Consider the following 17,757-nt stretch of genomic DNA (forward strand, 5'->3'; position numbering starts at 1 on the left):
ATTTTTAGAAGATACTTTCTACAAAAATTGGGGTGAGACAGACTTTGGTGTTTGTGTGTGTGTTTTAACAAGTTTGTCTTTGCTGTGTCATTTATTACAAATATTCCTAAAACTTCTCATTAGGCACTGAATAATGTCCAAGTTTTTCTTCACCACAGCAGCTCTCTGAGATGATTACAAAGATGCCGATTGTAGGGATGAATAAATCATGGCTTAGACTGTGTAACTTACCAAGTTTGCAAGTCCGTGTAAAAATCCGAATTAAAATGCATGCCTTCTTGCACCAGAGCCCAATGCCAGAATCATTAGGTAACACTTCCAAACTTTCTGCTTAAAATATCCTAGCTGTTCAAAGTTTGTCCTTCAAAACAACTATTCAGGAGTTCCCATCGTGGCTCAGCAGTAATGAACTGACTAGTATCCATGAGGACTTGGGTTTGATCCCTGGCTTTGCTCAGTAGGTTAAGTATCCAGCATTGCCATGAGCTGTGGGGTAGGTCGCAGACATGGCTCAGATCCCGAGTTGCTGTGGCTGTGGTGTAGGCTGGCAGCTACAGCTCTGATTTGACCCCTAGCCTGGGAATTTCCATATGCCATGGGTGTAGACCCAGAAAGACCAAAAAAAAAAAAAAAAAAAAAAAAAACCCAAAACTATTCAAATGCCACTTCATCTCCTTTCCTAATTGCTGAGTCAGAAGTACTTTTGTCTATTGAACCTATAGTAGTTTTTACATCAGTTGTGCTATTCAAGTTTATAATTTTTTTTAACATAGAAATTGGTAGAGTGAAATAAAGCTGTAAGTGAATTCAAAGAATATCTAAAGCAAAGACTCTCTAAGGTTTTTGAGAAGCGAGACATTCCTTTCTCCTTCCTCACCCTCAAGGTAATTATTTGTGGAAACTAAGGTAAAACTCAAACAGTGCAAACAATTCTGTGATGACCAGGGTTTGTTCCCATATCATTCAATATTTTGAGCACCTCCCCTATGTGACAAACTAAATTAATAAAGTAACAACTAATTTGAAGAAATTCTTATGTTTTCAGGCCTCTCAAATTTTCAAAATGTGCTTTTGCCTTTATAACGCACCCTGAGTACATAATCCCCAGAAGTTCACAGACCTCCCAGGAGTCATGAAAAGGTACTTCACTTGTCACAAGTGATCTTTCCTCCAACACGTGCTCTAACACATCTACCCCAAATTTCATAATATATTCAAAAATGTATCTAATTTCCCTACGTGGTCACACTGATCCCTGAATCACAACCATAAAAAAATGAAAACGATTTCATATTCATGAGCCATTCAAACATAAATTGAACATACGGACCTTGAAGGTTAAGTTGAACAAGTTGGGGAAGCCTTTGCTTCCTGAGATAGGAAATTCATTCCATTGGCACTGAGCAATAACAGCTATAAATATAGTGTGTAAATATTTTATGAATCAAACTCAATAATTTCAGCAATGCACAAAACAGATGCTTAATTTATGTAATGACAACCCTGTCTTTGTTACAGGTTGGCTCACTTGTGTGTTCCATTCAATTCAAACACAAACCTCTCAGAATCATGTGCTAAAGCTTTGCTAATCTGCTCTCTTTAGTAAAGCGTGCATAATATGCCTAAGTATTGCTAATTCAGCAGTGAAAAATAAATTACACTTTTAAGCCAAACAATTAACACTCAACTTTAAATGCTGCTTGCTAGAGCAGGTAGATAGAAAGTGCACAGTTTGGATATTCGCCATTCCTGCTGAATTCATCAGATGGAATTATATATTAATATGAATTATATTAATATTTCCCACTAATCTCTTAAACTACTCTATTGGTTAATTCTTCTAAGGTTGACAAAAATTAAAGAACAGTTAATGAGTTTTGTGAAACCAAAATCAGGCCTTAAACATTCACAAATACCTCAGCACCTAGCACAACATATATATTATAGTATATTAGACTCACCAGAGGTTGGTATCTAGTCGAAGATTGAAGATGGTTCTCCATGTGAAGAGGGATCTTGTCTGCTTTCACCACCACTCCCTTCCAGCCTGGAGGTGGGGGTGGACACTGCTGCCTAGAAGCCTGCCTGACGTACCACGTGCTGGCTCAGCATTGGGAGGGATGGTCTGTGTTGATCAGGGAATTCCATCCTCCGCCTGGAACATGAGACCAACAGGCTGGTTCAAGGAGGAGATGCCATGACAGGTGACAGGTGGGCAGGTCTGCAGGACCCAGTGGAAGCAGGGACACAACTTTCAGATGAGATGGAAGCAATACAGGCCTGACAGGGGTTCCTGCTGCCATGACATCCTTCCTCCTGGTGACTCACTGAGGCTGCCTGAGCACAGGGGCCATGCTATGCCCTGTGGACGATGCCCCATCTACCTGCTCTGCAGCTTCTTAGGTATTAATGTGAATAAAAACCTGGGAGTGACACAAAACTTCAGGTTTCAAAATCCTTTTCCAGAGTTGTATTTAACTAGATGTAAATGACTTGGAGTCAAATGGCAGGTGCGTTCTCCCTGATGACATTTTGGAAATATTCTATCTTGAGTGGCTGTTGTTGGTGTATCAGAAAAAAATCTGCACTCACCTTGCCAGGTGTAGTGGGGGAGACTCTTGTGTCTGTGAGGGAAATAGGATGTGAGGGAGGCAGGATGACTTCCTGTCTGAGCATTTCTCCCAAGATATGAACCAGGCTCCTCAGAAAGGTGTGGTCTTCAATTGCCAGGATGAGAGCAGCCCTTCTGCATGGGGTCCAGGATACTAGGTACCTTGTGTGTCACCTGCACTACCATTAATCCTAATAGAAACCACACAAGGGAGGCCTTATGACCTCATCATTTCAAAGATGAGAAACCAAGAACCATGAGAAGTGTTCAGTGATGCTGGGACCCGAGGAGGTGGGAGATGAAAACCACTTCAGTTCACTCTTCCCTGTCCCATCCTAGTTTCTAAGAACAGAGGTACCATAATTGCCTGCCACTGGAGTCCTTGTGCAGAATTTCTATTATAGTTAACGTGGCTGCAATGTAATAATTGATTAAAATACATACATAACACCAGATGCTGGAGCAAGACTGATAGAGAGATAGACCGTATGCCAAGACAGCTGACTCCCAGCTCCTACCCCCAGTACAGAACAACTGGCCTTGGAGGAGCCATGCTGTTTTCCACATTTCAGAGTGGACTTAGGGGTCATTTCTGAAGCTCTGATTCTATTTTCTGTTACAGGGCTACAAGAGTATAGGCAAAACCTAGTTTTTTCTTTGAAATGAAATATGCATGGAAAATTGAACAAAGGTTTTAACATAACATTGTAATGATCTTATTCAAAACAGGTTTAGAAGTATCATTTTTTTAAAAAAAGGAAGAAAATAACGAGTTCAGGCTACTTATATTGAAATTTTAGCGCTGGAGGCATAAATATTTGTTGTTTGGTCCCTTGGTTTATTTTCCTTTTGCCTCTTTGATCAAGTAGAACCTCTCCAGAAGTGACTAGTATGAATATTAAAATAAAATTTATGCAAACATTCAACTTGGATAGCTTTGAATAGAAATAAGTCTGAGGCATCTCAAACGTGTCACAAAGCTGTAGGGACAGACACAATTTCTTTTTACCATATTCTTGGGCCTACTAAGGCCTCTTATTACCCTTTCACTGGAGCCAGGACTTAAATCAGAAATCTCAGAGGCCAGTGCTGTGAAATGCAGCTTATATTGCAGGAGAAAAAACATCCACAAAAAATACTCAGCTGATGATCACAGTGATATCATAATAAGCATCACACATTTATCTTAATAATAGTACTTACTCTGTTAGAGTGTTTTGCACGTGTATGTACTTGATCCAGACAATAAATCTCAGTTACGGAGTTCCCGTGTAGCTCAGCAGAAATGAATCTGACTAGCATCCATGAGGACGCAGGTTTGATCCCTGGGCTCACTCGGCAGGTTAAGGATCTGGCATTGCCACGAGCTGTGGTGTAGGTTGCAGACATGGCTCAGATCTGGCATTGCTGTGGCTGTGGCGTAGGCCGGCAGCCACAGCTCCTGATTAGACCCCTAGGCTGGGAACCTCCATATGCCGCAGGTGCGGCCTCAAAAAGACAAAAAAACAAAAAAAGAAAGAAAGAAATCTCAGTTACTCAGTTTGAACATGAAGAAAATGTCTTTGAGAGAACAGGTGAATGTAATAAGTTATTAGAGCCTAGGAAGGAATTTGAACCCAGTGGTGTCTGAGCCAAGGGCCCTTGCTCTCAACCTATGTCTTGATCAGCCCTGACGTGTGGCCACTGTCTACCTGAATTTCCCACCGTCCCTACCTGTGGGGTCCTCATTCTCCTGCAAGTCTCTTCCTAACTTTAAAGTAGGGATCATGGACTCTGCCGCATCGAGATTCCTGAAAGTTAGGGAATCGTTTCAAAATATAAGATTGCATATGTAAACACTAGGCACAATGCCTAGTATTCAGCAGGCACATAGTAAGTGCCTTACCTCCTTCCATCTTTCTAATTAAAGGGATTATAACAAATGTATCTTCTCCCATACATGCCAGGATTCTCCACCTTGGGTTCATCCCAAATAACATCTCTATGTCCTTTTTACAAACCCTGCATAACCCTTTTGAGATGCTGATTTTACTGCAAGATATTTTCACTAATTTGGTTCCTGGTGAGGCATATTGGGAGAGAAGAAATTGTAATCTGTTGTAACGTTTATTCTTTTTCCTGTTCCCAGATAAACAGATTAGCATCGTTAGGATTAAGTTTGCAAAGATATGCCCAGTGGGTAAACCCAGGACGGTTCCCATTTCCCTGTGTGTGTGTGTGTGTGTGTGTGTGTGTGTCAGAGAGAGAGAGAGAGAGAGAGAGAGAAAACAGACTACTGTGTTAAAACAAGAGTGGGTTCAGATTAGAATAATAAGTCTACCAGTTCATAAATAGGTCTTCCTTCTTTTTGTTTAAGACCATTTTCCCCTCTAGGCACACAGAGTCACCAGGTGAGGTGACAGACATGTTAATTAGCTTGATTGTGATGGTCATTTCACCATGTGTGTGTATACCAAAACATCCTCTGTCCACCTCAAATATAGTTTTTATGTGTCAGGGATATCTGTTTTAAAAGGATATATCTTGCTGTACAGTGGGAAAATAAAAAAATAAAAAATAAAAGGATATATTCTTTCATAATAAATGTAGACAAAATCTATTTTATATACTTACAGGTTTTTGTTTTATTATTTTTCTAGAATTTTTATCTGATTCAAAACAGTCAGTCAATGACTTCCAAATATTCTGATCCTCCTTAACAGGACATATAGAATTAGTACAACATAATAGGAATCAGTTACTTGGGGCAGGGTCCTCTGGGAAATATCGGTAATAGTTAAAACCAAGCTCCTGGCATCCTTCCTGGCCCATTGCAGATGCCCAAGGTCATCCGGGGGCAGTTCAGCTCTGTAGCTTCTGGCAAATCCAACTGCAGAGGGATCATCGCAGGGGCCTCAGCCTCCCCCTGCCCAACTCATAGCTCCCATGCAACCTCGCCAGTCTTCCCGCCTCCAGCTTCCACTCCTCAACACATTGTCAGCTTCTGCTGGGCTGAGGCTCTGACCATGAAGAGGAGCACCTCACTTCCTGATTTTTATGTTCTCTAGGACTTAGAGACCAAAGCTCCATGTTTCTTAGTCTGATCCACCATGTCCTCCCAGGTCATTGTAACTGTGAAGAGAAAGGACAGTTTGGTATTTGAGGCAGTCCTGTCATGAATTCCCTTTCATGAGTGGGGACACTGTGTCTCAGAAATTTAACAGCTATGCAGACTCTCAAACCACAGATGCCTGGCTCCAGAGCCAGCCTCTCCACGAAGCAGAGCCTGGGTCCTCCCTGTTCCCAGTGTTACAGCAAAGGTCCTTCTTGTCAAATGTTGACAAAGCTGTGCAGAGCAGGGTGGCTCTTTGCAGTTACCACATTGCATCTTCCTGTAAAGTCCTGCCTTGTCAACCTGCCCAGTGTCCCCCTGCCTAGCCCTCCACCTGTAGCCCAAGTGCCTCTCCTGACACTCTGCCCAAGGCTCTACCACCTGAGCAACACCACCCTGGCTGTCACTCTTTCCATATCACAGTGATGAGTTTCCTGCCTCCATCAGATCAAGGGGTCTTTGGGGACATTGTATATGTGCTTTTAAATGTATTTGTGGTTGACGTCTCAGGATTAATTCCCAGCACATAGGGTGCCTTCAATAAGTGTTGAATGAATAGTAGTATATCTGTATATACTATAGTTTCAGAAGCATTTCTATAATAGATGATTAAAGGGCTTTCCTCTACTTGCATGGTAGGAACTCAAGGAAGAAGAGATTCATGTCTCTGTTGGTCTTGACTTTTGGAGGCAGTGACCTTGACTATGATCTTAAATGTTGAACACTGTCATACAGCTTTTGTTTCATTAACAGATTTGGAAACAAAGCTAATGGGACTTGGAAATATTTTTTAAAAGGAAAATAAATTTTCCTATAACATGTATTCTATGCACTCATGAAATAAATTACATAATAAAAATCTAGAACTAATTCAAATCTCATCATTCAGATATATGATCATATGACTATGTCATCATATAAATATACGCACACAAATGTGTGTTTCTCCACATACATATACATGTATATGACATAAAGAAAAAGGATACCGAAACTCAAAATATCTAGAAAGCAAGGTGACACGAGTTTTCCAATCTTTAAGTAACAATCATTTTACATATTTTAAAGAAATCAGACTTTTGGCAATACCTCAATCCAAAAAGTGTTGACCTATCTTTAGAAATCATGGGACCATGCCTTGCTTTCAAGATTGGTAATTGATAGCTCTTCTAACATTTTAAAATTAAATATATACAAAATATTCTTAATTTTAGAAGGTAAAAATTCTCAAAGCTCTGCTGGAAAAGTCACTTTCCCTTGAGTGATTTAAAAAGATGGTTTCATTCTAAGAAAGTGTAGAAGAAATGTCTATGTCACATAGAATCCTAAAATTCTTTAAGGAAATAAAACTTTCAAGATTAAGAGAAAAAAAAAACAGAACTTCACTAAATTCCTCTTTTATTCTCCCATCTCAAATACCAACACTTTCAAGCCCATGTTTGCATAAGACTTATCTATCATTTTTATTAACTCTCAATATTTCATTTCAACTCTCCTTTGCATATTTTTGGGAACACCATCCGTATCAGGGGTTCTGTGACCCCATCACTGGAGCAGGAAAGGAAACAGCATTGCTAATGCTGCTGGGTTGCAGAAAGAGCCTTGGGGTTGGAAGATCCAGGTTCCAAGTGCTTGCGTGTTCTGAGAATTGTGTGGCCATTTTCCTGCAGATCTGCTCACAGCGGCCATGAATACGAGCAATGTTGTCATGACCACCAGGACATTCTGGGTTCAGATGCCACTCCATGAATTCTTGGTGCTGAACCAAGGCTCTGTCATTGCAGGACAAGACCCTCTTCACTTGGACACTACTTGAAAACCCCAAATTAGTGATGCTTTTGGCAAATGTGTAAACCATGGATTTGGTAATGTAATATGCTTCTTCTGAAAGGTAGACAGAGAGGAGGGATGAAATATGCTATGGAAGAGAGGAAAAAAAGGTCTCAAGTATTTGTGTCACATAAATGTGGCTGAAACAACAGGAACATCACTTTATTACATGCTCCTTTGATAGTATGATGAAGTTCCACTATGAAAAAGTGCTGCATAATGCAAGAATATTGCTCTTCTGAGCACAGTTTTCTTGTTAACATAACGATCTAGTCACTAAAACGTCTTGTGAGTTTTTGTTTTTTGTCTTTGTAGAATTAGGTCCTTTGGGATTCAGTAACTACTCACCTGTGGGAAAAGACAGGCAGCGTGGACTCAGATGATGAGGAGATGGGCAGGCCCGCCTCTGACAGCTGTTGTAAAAAGCAGTGTCTCCTCAGCTTGTACATGAACAAAAATCCCTACTTTAAAAAATAATGAATGTTTCTCAGCACTGACCATGGGTAAGGCCCCACGGGGGTCCTTGTCATCTGTGGACTTATGGATCCTCTCGGTCCTGTGGCCTGGGGTGGGCCATGGGAGGATAGTCATGTGAATCTGAAGAAAGACTATTGTCCTTAATTTCCAAGAGTGTGGTTACTATAGTGTGTTTCTGTTCAAGATCCTCTGGTGTTTTCCTTGTTTGTGGTTTGTTCATCCTCTTGAATCTGTGGTCCAGGAGATTTCAGGCACTATTTCTTCAGATGTTCTCCCAGCCCCTCCTCCTCCCTCTGTGCTCCTTGAAGACTCAGGCCACTGTCCTGGAAGCATAATGTTCCTGTGTCTTTTCTCTGCTGTTAACCCTGGGAGATGAACCTCTCTTCCGTCCAGCTCACACACCCTTTCTTCTATTGTTTCTCCTCTTTCTTGAGCTTCCTTATCCACTGAGTTTAAAAAATAAATGTTGTATTTTTAGCTGACAATTTCCTTTGGTTCTTTTGTTGCAAGATTCTGGACCTTATTTCAATGTTCTGTTTGGGGGGACTTCCTAACACACTGATCCCCTTGGGGAAGGGCTTATCATGTGTGAGTTCCTGCTCCCCACTCTGCTGCCACATGGTGGGTGCTCATCACCCTGGAGCCTGACCCTCCCACCAGCACAGGCGAGAGAGAAGGCAGCTCCTTGTTAGGAGGGGGCAATTATAGGGTTTTCCTGCTGTGCTTTGACTGAGTAGAGCTATTACTTTTTAAAAAATTATTATTAAATTATAGTTGATTTACAATGTTGTGCCAATTTCTGCTGTACAGCAAAGTGGCCCATATACACATTCTCATTTCTCTTATTATTTTCCATCATCTTCTATCTCAAGAGACTGTATATAGTTCCCTATGCTGTATAGTAGGACTTCATTTTTTATGCATTCTAAATGTCTTAGTTTGCATTTACTAACCCTAAACTCCCTGTCCATTCCACTCCCTCTCCCCTCTCTCTTCGCAACCACAAGTCTGTTCTCCATGTCTGTGAGTTTGTTTCTGTGCTGTAGATAGATTCAGTTGTGCCATATTTCAGATTCCACATATAGGTGATATCATATGGTATTTGTCTTTCTCTTTCTGACTTACTCCACTTAGTATGAGAATCTCTAGTGGCATTCATGTTGCTGCAAATGGCATTTTTTCATCATCTTTGTGGCTGAGTTATATTCCATTGTGTACACATGTACCACATCTTCTTAATCCATTCCTCTGTTGTTAAACATTTAGGTTGTTTCCATTTCTTGGCTATTGTAAATAGTACTGCAGTGAACATTGGGTTGCATTTGTCTTTTCAAATTATGGTTTTGTTTGGATATTTGCCCAGGAGTGGTATTGCTAGTTCATCTGTCTGAAGGTTGTCAGTCCTGCTTGGCTGCCCCTTTGCTGGTCCTTTGGCTGGAGAACAGGATGTTCTTGGAGCTGATTCTTTGTCTGCACTTGTTGCATTTCTGGGTTATGTCTTCTTTTTCTCCAGCTCCAGACACTCTGAGGCAGAGAGTTTTCCTAACTTAACACTGAGGACCACTGAGTCTTTTGGTCCCCAAACCCCAGGCATTCAGTATCTCTCCCTCCACCTTTCAGAGCCTCTTATGTGTGTTTGATGCATCAGCTGATCTAATGGGAGAAGCAGGGAGAAGTATGTCTAGCTCCATCTTTCTGGAATCAGAAACCTCCATGCATTTATTTCCAAATCATAGCCTGAAAAAGCAAACTAATCCCCTCCTAACAACTTATACTCATTGTTTAAAGGGACACATACACACAATGTGTACATAAAGCATTTGAAACATTTGCCGTTTGTTCTTTCATTACTACAGATTGCACAGGCTCCATATATATATTCACCACTTTTCTCTTTCCTTTCATGACTTTTGTCCCTAGTCTGTCTTAGGACCTACCTCTGCTGAATGAAGAATCCAGGAGCAGAGAGAAAATGCGTCAGACACAGAACTTGTCCAGAAAAAGCTTTATGCTCTGCCTCAAGTCTCCCACTGCTTGCTTCCATTGGGGTGAATAAGTTACAGACAGTAATAGCACCTAGGCTGCTCAAACTGCAGAAAGAAAACTGAAACTATGCCGACTTTCATAGAGCAAAAAACCAAATTGAGCATTTTCACTGAGGGGGATTTCCTGGAAATTAAAGAAGTGTTTGCAGCCCCTTTGGTGGTTTTCCACAGCAGAGAACGGCCCCTCTCGCTCCTCTTGGAAGGCAATGACTGATGAGGAGGAGAGCTGGAGAAAGACACCTCTAATGCCGTGATATCCATTTCCATTAGGCAAATAAACGTTGCAAATCATTCAGATGATACAGATGCTCAAAGACATTTGTCTCTGTGTGTCAGAGTTATGACCGTCCAAAGTTTGGGGAGCAGACCTCCAACTGGTGTCTGGAGGACCGAGGGTGAATTTGATTTCTTAGCTTTTCCTAATGATGAATCCCTGAGTTGGAAGCAGAAAGGCAAATAACTGATTATAAGTGCAATGAAAGTCGGTTGGATTTACATATACACTCACTTGTACCCTGTCACATTTTCTTAACCTCTAAACCTCCACGCAACATATAAATGAACTTGTCTGGAATTGTTTTTTTCCCCCAAATTGCAGCCTATATTTCTGTAGCACTGATGCAATTATGCCACCTCAATTGCCTTGCAGGAGAGAAAAAAAAAAAGAAAACAAGCACAAAGCAAAACTTTGTGTATCAAGAAAATAAAGCCCCGAGAATTGCCCATGACACACACCAACACAAAGACAGCTCCGCTTCCCCAGAAAGTGGACAGAATAAAAGTAGACAGTTTCTATTAACAATAACAAGACAAAATACAGAGGCCCTTTATCTCTTAAAATGTAAATTTATACAAGGATTCATGCTGCCCTGCTGTAAATATCAAATACCCCTTAAGACCATAGAACAAGAATGAATTGATTTTCCTCCTAGCCTCGGCCATCTGCAGATTCTCATAGCCTGGCATTATATCAATGCTAAATTAAAAATCCTACACTCGAAAACCATACGGGAGATTTGTGAGGTTCAAGCTGTTTATTCTTTAAATTATATGATTGATTTTCTATGTTCATATCTACTCTATCTGAATCATTTTTCAAGTTTATTCAATTGATTTCTTAGTGTTATGTGTTGCTCCCTCAATAACCTTTCTTTAGTGCATATCAGCTTTATATCTATTCTCATTTACATTTATAGGCCGAGAGCAGCTGAAAGTATATTGATTTTCTTCAAGCACTTTGGTATACAATCCCTAGTTATTTGTGATGAATGCTCTTTCTCATTTATGGTATTAAAGTTTCTGAGAGGAAACCTAATTCGATTTGCATTCATTTGGGTCATCTGCCCTTCAGAGATGCCTTGCTGGGAGAGGGCGGTGACAAAATTCATAATGCGGCTGAAGCCAGTAACACAGCCAGGGTGCGAGGCGGGCTGCATTCGGACACCTATTCCCCCGGTATGTCAACAGCTTCCTTATTTCATTTCATAATTGTTATTAACAGCTTCGAACCAGGGAGCGCATCTTAGTCACTAAACCCTCATCTGTCACAGGACCTGACATCAGCCGTCAGTGACGTCACTGGATGGTGTGCGTGGCAAGCTGTGTAATTAATAAATAGATAACTCAGATAATTCCCCCTTACAAATCGTTCAAAGTCTCAATCTCTTCTTCACTTAAAAAGAGAGAGAGAGAGAACGAAGGGATGAATTAAAGGAGAAAGCAAGCAAGCCACAAATAAATAAGACGCCCGGGTTCTGTAAGCTTAGAGGTTAAACGTGGATGATTTTGTATTTGCCCAGTAAATCAGTTTCTTAGAATGCCTTGCTAAATCCAATAGATTAGCTAATGTCTGTGTACACACAGTATCTGTTAGTCTAATAAAGGTCTCATTCTGCTCCGTTTGTATCCAGCCTGGTGACGAGCAGGGCCCAGCTGCCCACACCTCTGTCGGTCCAGGCTAGGTCCAGGCTGCGCTTCTCCGATGGGAGGGGGGGGAGGTGCATGCTGGGTGGGTTAGCCCTCATCTTCCCAGGCTGCCTAAAAATACAGTTCTTTGGTGTCATCAGCAATGTGTAAGTAATCTATTAGTGAAACGTTTTAGCACATTGGTCTATCTTTATAAAAGGACCGATTTGATGTTGAGTCGACACAAAGATGAAATCCATGTGAACAACCCCCTTCACTTGAAAGTCATCTATTTCTCTTTGTTTCAGTCAAAAGTGCCCCCCAAAAGGACCCCAAATTACTACACACTATGGATTAAAAATGGGTACCTGACTTTAAGAGGCTGTGTTTCTTTCAATGGATTTCCCATTTGGGTATAAAGTGCTGTCAAGACCTTGATTTTCATTTAAATGTATAACAGGGAGTGCATACTTTCTTTCTAGGTAAAATCTGCATTTTTCTCTAAACACCAGGTAGGAAACGGACACTTTCTTAAAAGGTACTTTTTCACATGAACTTGGCCGAAGACAACGCTAATCTTAGAGTCAAAAGGAAAGTAATTGAAATGTATACATGGGAGAAATGAACAAAGTTGACAGTGGGATTGATTCATAACTTTGATTTCTGTCTCCTGTACAATGAGATCAGAAATACATGTGGTACAAAGGAAAGGATATTGGTCCTTGTCTACTTAAAAAGGTAGCTTAAATATTTTGTTTGGGAGTTCCTGTCATGGCTCTGTGGTTAATAAATCTGACTAGCATCCATGAGGACTCAGGTTTGATCTCTGGCCTCACTCAGTGGGTTAAGGATCCAGTGTTGCCATGAGGTGTGGTGTAGGTCACAGATTTAGCTCAGATCCTGCATTGCTATGACTGTGGTGTAGGCCAGTGGCTATAGCTCCGATTCAACCCCTAGCCTGGGAACCTCCATATGCCACAGGTATGGCCCTAAAAAGCAAAACAAAACAAAACAAAAAATGTTTACAAACCACCATGGCTTCATCTGTTTATTTTAAAAACTACGGTGTCAGCCTTACCAGGGCAGCTATCAGTTTCCAGCCTGAGAGCTGAGTCGGGCTGGGTGGGAAGTGGTGACAGGGCTGTCCCTGCGAAGCAGGATGGATGAGGCTGGGGGTGGGGAGAGGGAGCCCTGGAGCAGTTTGGATCTGGGGAGGGGGCCTGGGCTCCCACTCACTCAGTGGGTCTGATTTCACCCCAGCAGAGAGACCAAGCTGTGAGCACCTGACCTGGGCTGTACTTTTCTCACTTCAGTGACCCGAGCTCGATCTGATGCTGTGGCTTCTTTACTCCATGGGGTCTGTGCAGTTTCCACACATGCACGCAGCGGGCCCGTCCCCAGTCCGTGAGGCCTGGTGGTGACTTCATTGCAGGTGGGAGCCCCACGCAGATGCCCCAGGGGCATGGCTAGCCTTGCCCCGGAACTATGCTGGCCTCAGCAGGTTCTGGCCAGGATCTCCCATGACCCCAACCCCAACAGGACCTGGTCCTATTCACTAAAGATTTGTTACTGGTGAGGGACCAGTAGGTGTCTGGGAAGGAAGGACAGTCACTAAGCCTGTCACAAAGAGGTGAGGATGTTTCAATAAATTCCGCAGTCCAAGAGGCAGCGGGGGCTCCTCACAGAGAAGAGCTCTAGGTCCCAGGCCACTGGATCTGAGGACTTTTCCTGCCTCCCACCCACCACCCCCACCCTTGTTTAACTCCTTGATTTGCTCCAGCCCTGTGACCACATCCCTGATATTCCTCCCACCAGGGCCCAGCTTTCTAACTTATCCAGCAGGACACCACGCCCAGTCCAACAGCAAAGGTCCCCACACCTGCATCCTGCCTCTGTCGTGGCTTGAGCTTGTGTCCTGCCAGTGTCCAGTGTCTAGTGTCCAGTGTGCTGCAGAGAGTGTGAGCCATGTGCCTCAGAATTTCCATGACAGACCTTTATTCATTGATGACAGTCTGCTCAAGACAGCAGTTTTCCACTCAAGATGAGCACAGAGACAGTGTTACCATCTGAAAACTGGACTGTGTGGACATGGCGGATGCTGGACTGTGAATCCCTGATCTGGTTGACGTGGGCCTCATAAGCAATAACTGACTTCCTTCTGTTGAATAGGGGCAGCTTTTCTTGAGTCATAATTAGCAAACATAAAATACACATATACTAAGAGTTCAGTTTAGTGAGTTTGGAGTTTGGCTATTGTAATCCCCTATGAAGTCATTTCAGAGAGAACATTTCCTACACCTAGAAGGTCCCCCTGCAACTGGCTTGCAATCAATTCCTCTCTCCACTCTGAGCTACCACTCATCAACTATTTTGGGCCATATTCCCTCCATCTGGGCCTCAGGCATGTGTCCATAAAGCACCGTGTACATGCTTATAATCAGGTTGGTGTTTCCCTTCCTACCACCTCCACTACCAGGAACCAAGATCCTTCTACAAATACCTAGTTAGTTGACCCCTAAACTCTGCTTCAAAGAAGGTTAAGATTTTCTCTCTTTTCCCTGTTATTGTCTAGCTCAGTAGTTGGCACGACGTTCACTCAATAGCCTGTGCTGGACACTGAGAGAGAAGCCATCCATGGGGTTCCTTCCCCCGCCACACGGAAAATTCAGCCGATTCCAGTTTCAAAGAGTTTGTCCTCCTCGCTATTTCTAAAGGCCCTTCTGCTCTTCTATACCCATCCCCACTAACCCACCTCAGGATCCCTTCCCTAAATAAGGAAATACAATTACCACTTGGCTTCCAGAAAAAAAAGAAAAAAAAAAAAAACAAAAAACCTCTCATAATTTCCCCCACAGGAAACTCACTGCTGGCTCAGCTCTTCTTTTCTTCCTCCTCCTCCCCTCCTTCTTTTAATTTTTCTGCTGGATTTGCTTTCTTTTGCCAGTCTCAGGACTCAGGTATTGGGCCCTTCTTCTTATCTACACTGCTCCCATAAGTGAATGGATCCTGGCTCATAAGACTTGTCCCTGCTTGATCTCCCACCTGGGTTCCAAACTCCAAACTCCCTGTTAACAATCCCTCTCACAGCTGAACATGTGTCTCAAACAACACATCACAAACAGCCCTTCCATGCCCTGCCCTAATCTCATTCTCATCCAGCATTTCCAGTTCAGAAAAAGTGGCACCATTCAGCTAATATTCATACCTGACACTGAAGTGCCATTGTCAGGTCCTGATTGGTTCACTTCCTCCTACACCTGAAAAGCACCTCTGAATGTGACAGACACCCCTTCCTCAGAATAGGACAGTACCCAGACCACTGCCTTGCCAGCCTCCTATGATTCTGTGGCCCCTGGTTTTCTGGCTGGCTCAGCTCCTGTCCATCCTACTTCCCACTCCAGACTCCCTCTCCATACACAGATTAATTTATTTCTGTTCTTAAAATATCCTGGTGCTGGTTCAGCTCCTTTGATTAAAATCCATACCTTATAGTTCTGGGAAGAAGGTCACTGAGCACCATAGTTTTTAACCTCTCCTATTTCACTGCTGAATAACACAAGAGCACCCAGTAATAACTAGAGAACAAAGCCAAAGCCAAGAGCATCCCCAGGAAGTTCTGTGTGGCTGACTATAAACTCCAGCCTCAGAAAGTGGAGAACAACGGCCTGGCCTGGGTGGTGGTCACTGCTCTGTCTGGAAGGAAGCACCTGATGGACCACATCTGCCACTGAGCAAACTCCCTGGAAACTGAGGTGGGCAGTGGGGGGTGTGTAAAGGGAAAGGAGCAGTGAAACTGTGAAGATGCAGCCAGGTAACCAGCTGGTAAAGAATGTGCAGGGAGGTTTAAGAGACTGGAGCAGACAGGCTTCATGAACTTGTAAAACTAATGACTAATGGACTCAGTATCTCTTTCAGGACAGGACCCTACAGTCAGGATGAGTTTCTGGGATCCAAATTTAGTGGGGCAGGGAAAAAGAAAACTAATAAAAGAAAAAGTCTGGATGAAAGTGGAAGGGGAAGCCAAGAGAGCTCAGAAGGCAATGACCATGCTCTGAAGTCTATAGCAGCAGCTGAGGGGGCTCTCAAGTTACTAATCAATCCCTACCCTGAAGGACAGACCTCCTAAGGTTCAAGCAAGCTAATTTCATATAAAATGCACACCAAAACTTGTAGAGTCAACTTGCTTACCAAGTTGCTGTAAGAAAGAGAAAAGATGACATACTTGTAGATAATAAGCACAATGCCAGGAATACACATCAAAGAAACATATATTATACCATCTCAGAACAAGGTGGAAATGTTAAGGAAACAATGCAAGCTATGAAAGGACAACATATTAAAATTGTAACCAAAAGCCTCAGAAATTAAGTGATAGAACTTAATAGAAAGAAATACAAGAAATATCACTTTACATTGAAAACCAAACTAGAATAAACACAGGAGCAAATAGGAAGATAAAATTAGAATAGAGAATGAAAATGAGCAAAGTCAAATAAAATGAAGAAAGAGACAAAAAAGAAAAGAAAAAGGGGGCCGATATTGAAAAAAAACAGAAAACCTTCTAACATATGTATAATAGGAGACCATAAAAGAAGAAGTCAAAATAAAGAAACAAAATAAATACTAAAAATCTGTAATTCAAGAAAACTCTCTGGAAATGACCATTGTTTTTAAAAGTTTTAAAACTACACATTGGAAGGGTACAGATATGTCTGAGAATAATAATCTAGAATGCTCAACATCATGATCATTCTAGTCAATTAAAAAAATAAATCAGTTGGGAATCCAACCCAAAAGACTAAGTGAACCACAAAGGAAAAAAATAGATTTTCATGAAAATTGAACAGCAGCGCCTCTGCTACAAAAAAAAAGCGGGGGGAAGAAGCATATTTAAGAAAATCAAGGAAAGAGAATGTGAATCAAGAACTTTCATCTGTTCAAATGTGCCTTTGCCTATAAAGACCACTGAAAAATGCCAATCAACATACACAGAAATCAGGAATATGGCTTCCTTCAATCCTTTCTGGGGGATCTATTGGGAAGTGAGTTTCAGATTGCTAAAATAACTAGGAAGACAAGGACATAAGTGCTGATGGGGAGCATTAAACATGGAACTATTGGTGGAAGTTAAGTGCATGTTAAAAGGAATAGATCAAGAACACAACCGGTGCAGACTCTGGCCGTGCTGACATGGTTCAGCTATAGAAATGCATGGAGAGGAGCATGGGCTATTTGCACCAGGTGGGTATAATTTTGAGAATATTTATGTACAGTGTGAACAAGAAGAAAATGAGTAACTATGGAAAATTCTAGCTGTGTCATCTCCTGTGTCTCAGGACGCAGGATGCTCAATAGGGAAGAAAGGAGAATAGGGTAGAAGGGGCTCAGCTAAAACCCTTTATTCTAAATTTGAAACAGTAACACCTAGAAACAGTCCCTAATACAGTGGACAGATTTTAGGTTTTAAATACAATTTCCCAGGAAAAAGGGGCCAGAACTTCATGGAAATCTCTAGTTATACCAGATGGCAAAGAACTAAAGAGATGACTCCGAGTGTATCCAAAGCTAACACAGGGAAGGGACAATCAGAATTTCTGGAATGATGGACAATTGATCAAAACCTATCACATATGTTTGCATCTATATATTTAAAATCCAACTTAAGGGGGAAAATGGTCTCTGAGGTAGGGAGAAAAATGGTCCACAAATAGTTCCACATACCAGTCACCAGAATCTGTGAATATAAGACCTTCTATATCAAAGGGGGGTTTCCAGGTGTGACAGAGTTAAGGATCTCC

Source organism: Sus scrofa, chromosome 1 (genome assembly GCF_054392235.1).
Source record: "Sus scrofa isolate SSC_HxYL_T2T_F1_AM1 chromosome 1, Sscrofa_HxYL_maternal_Yorkshire_Landrace_v2.0, whole genome shotgun sequence".
Taxonomy (NCBI): domain Eukaryota; kingdom Metazoa; phylum Chordata; class Mammalia; order Artiodactyla; family Suidae; genus Sus; species Sus scrofa.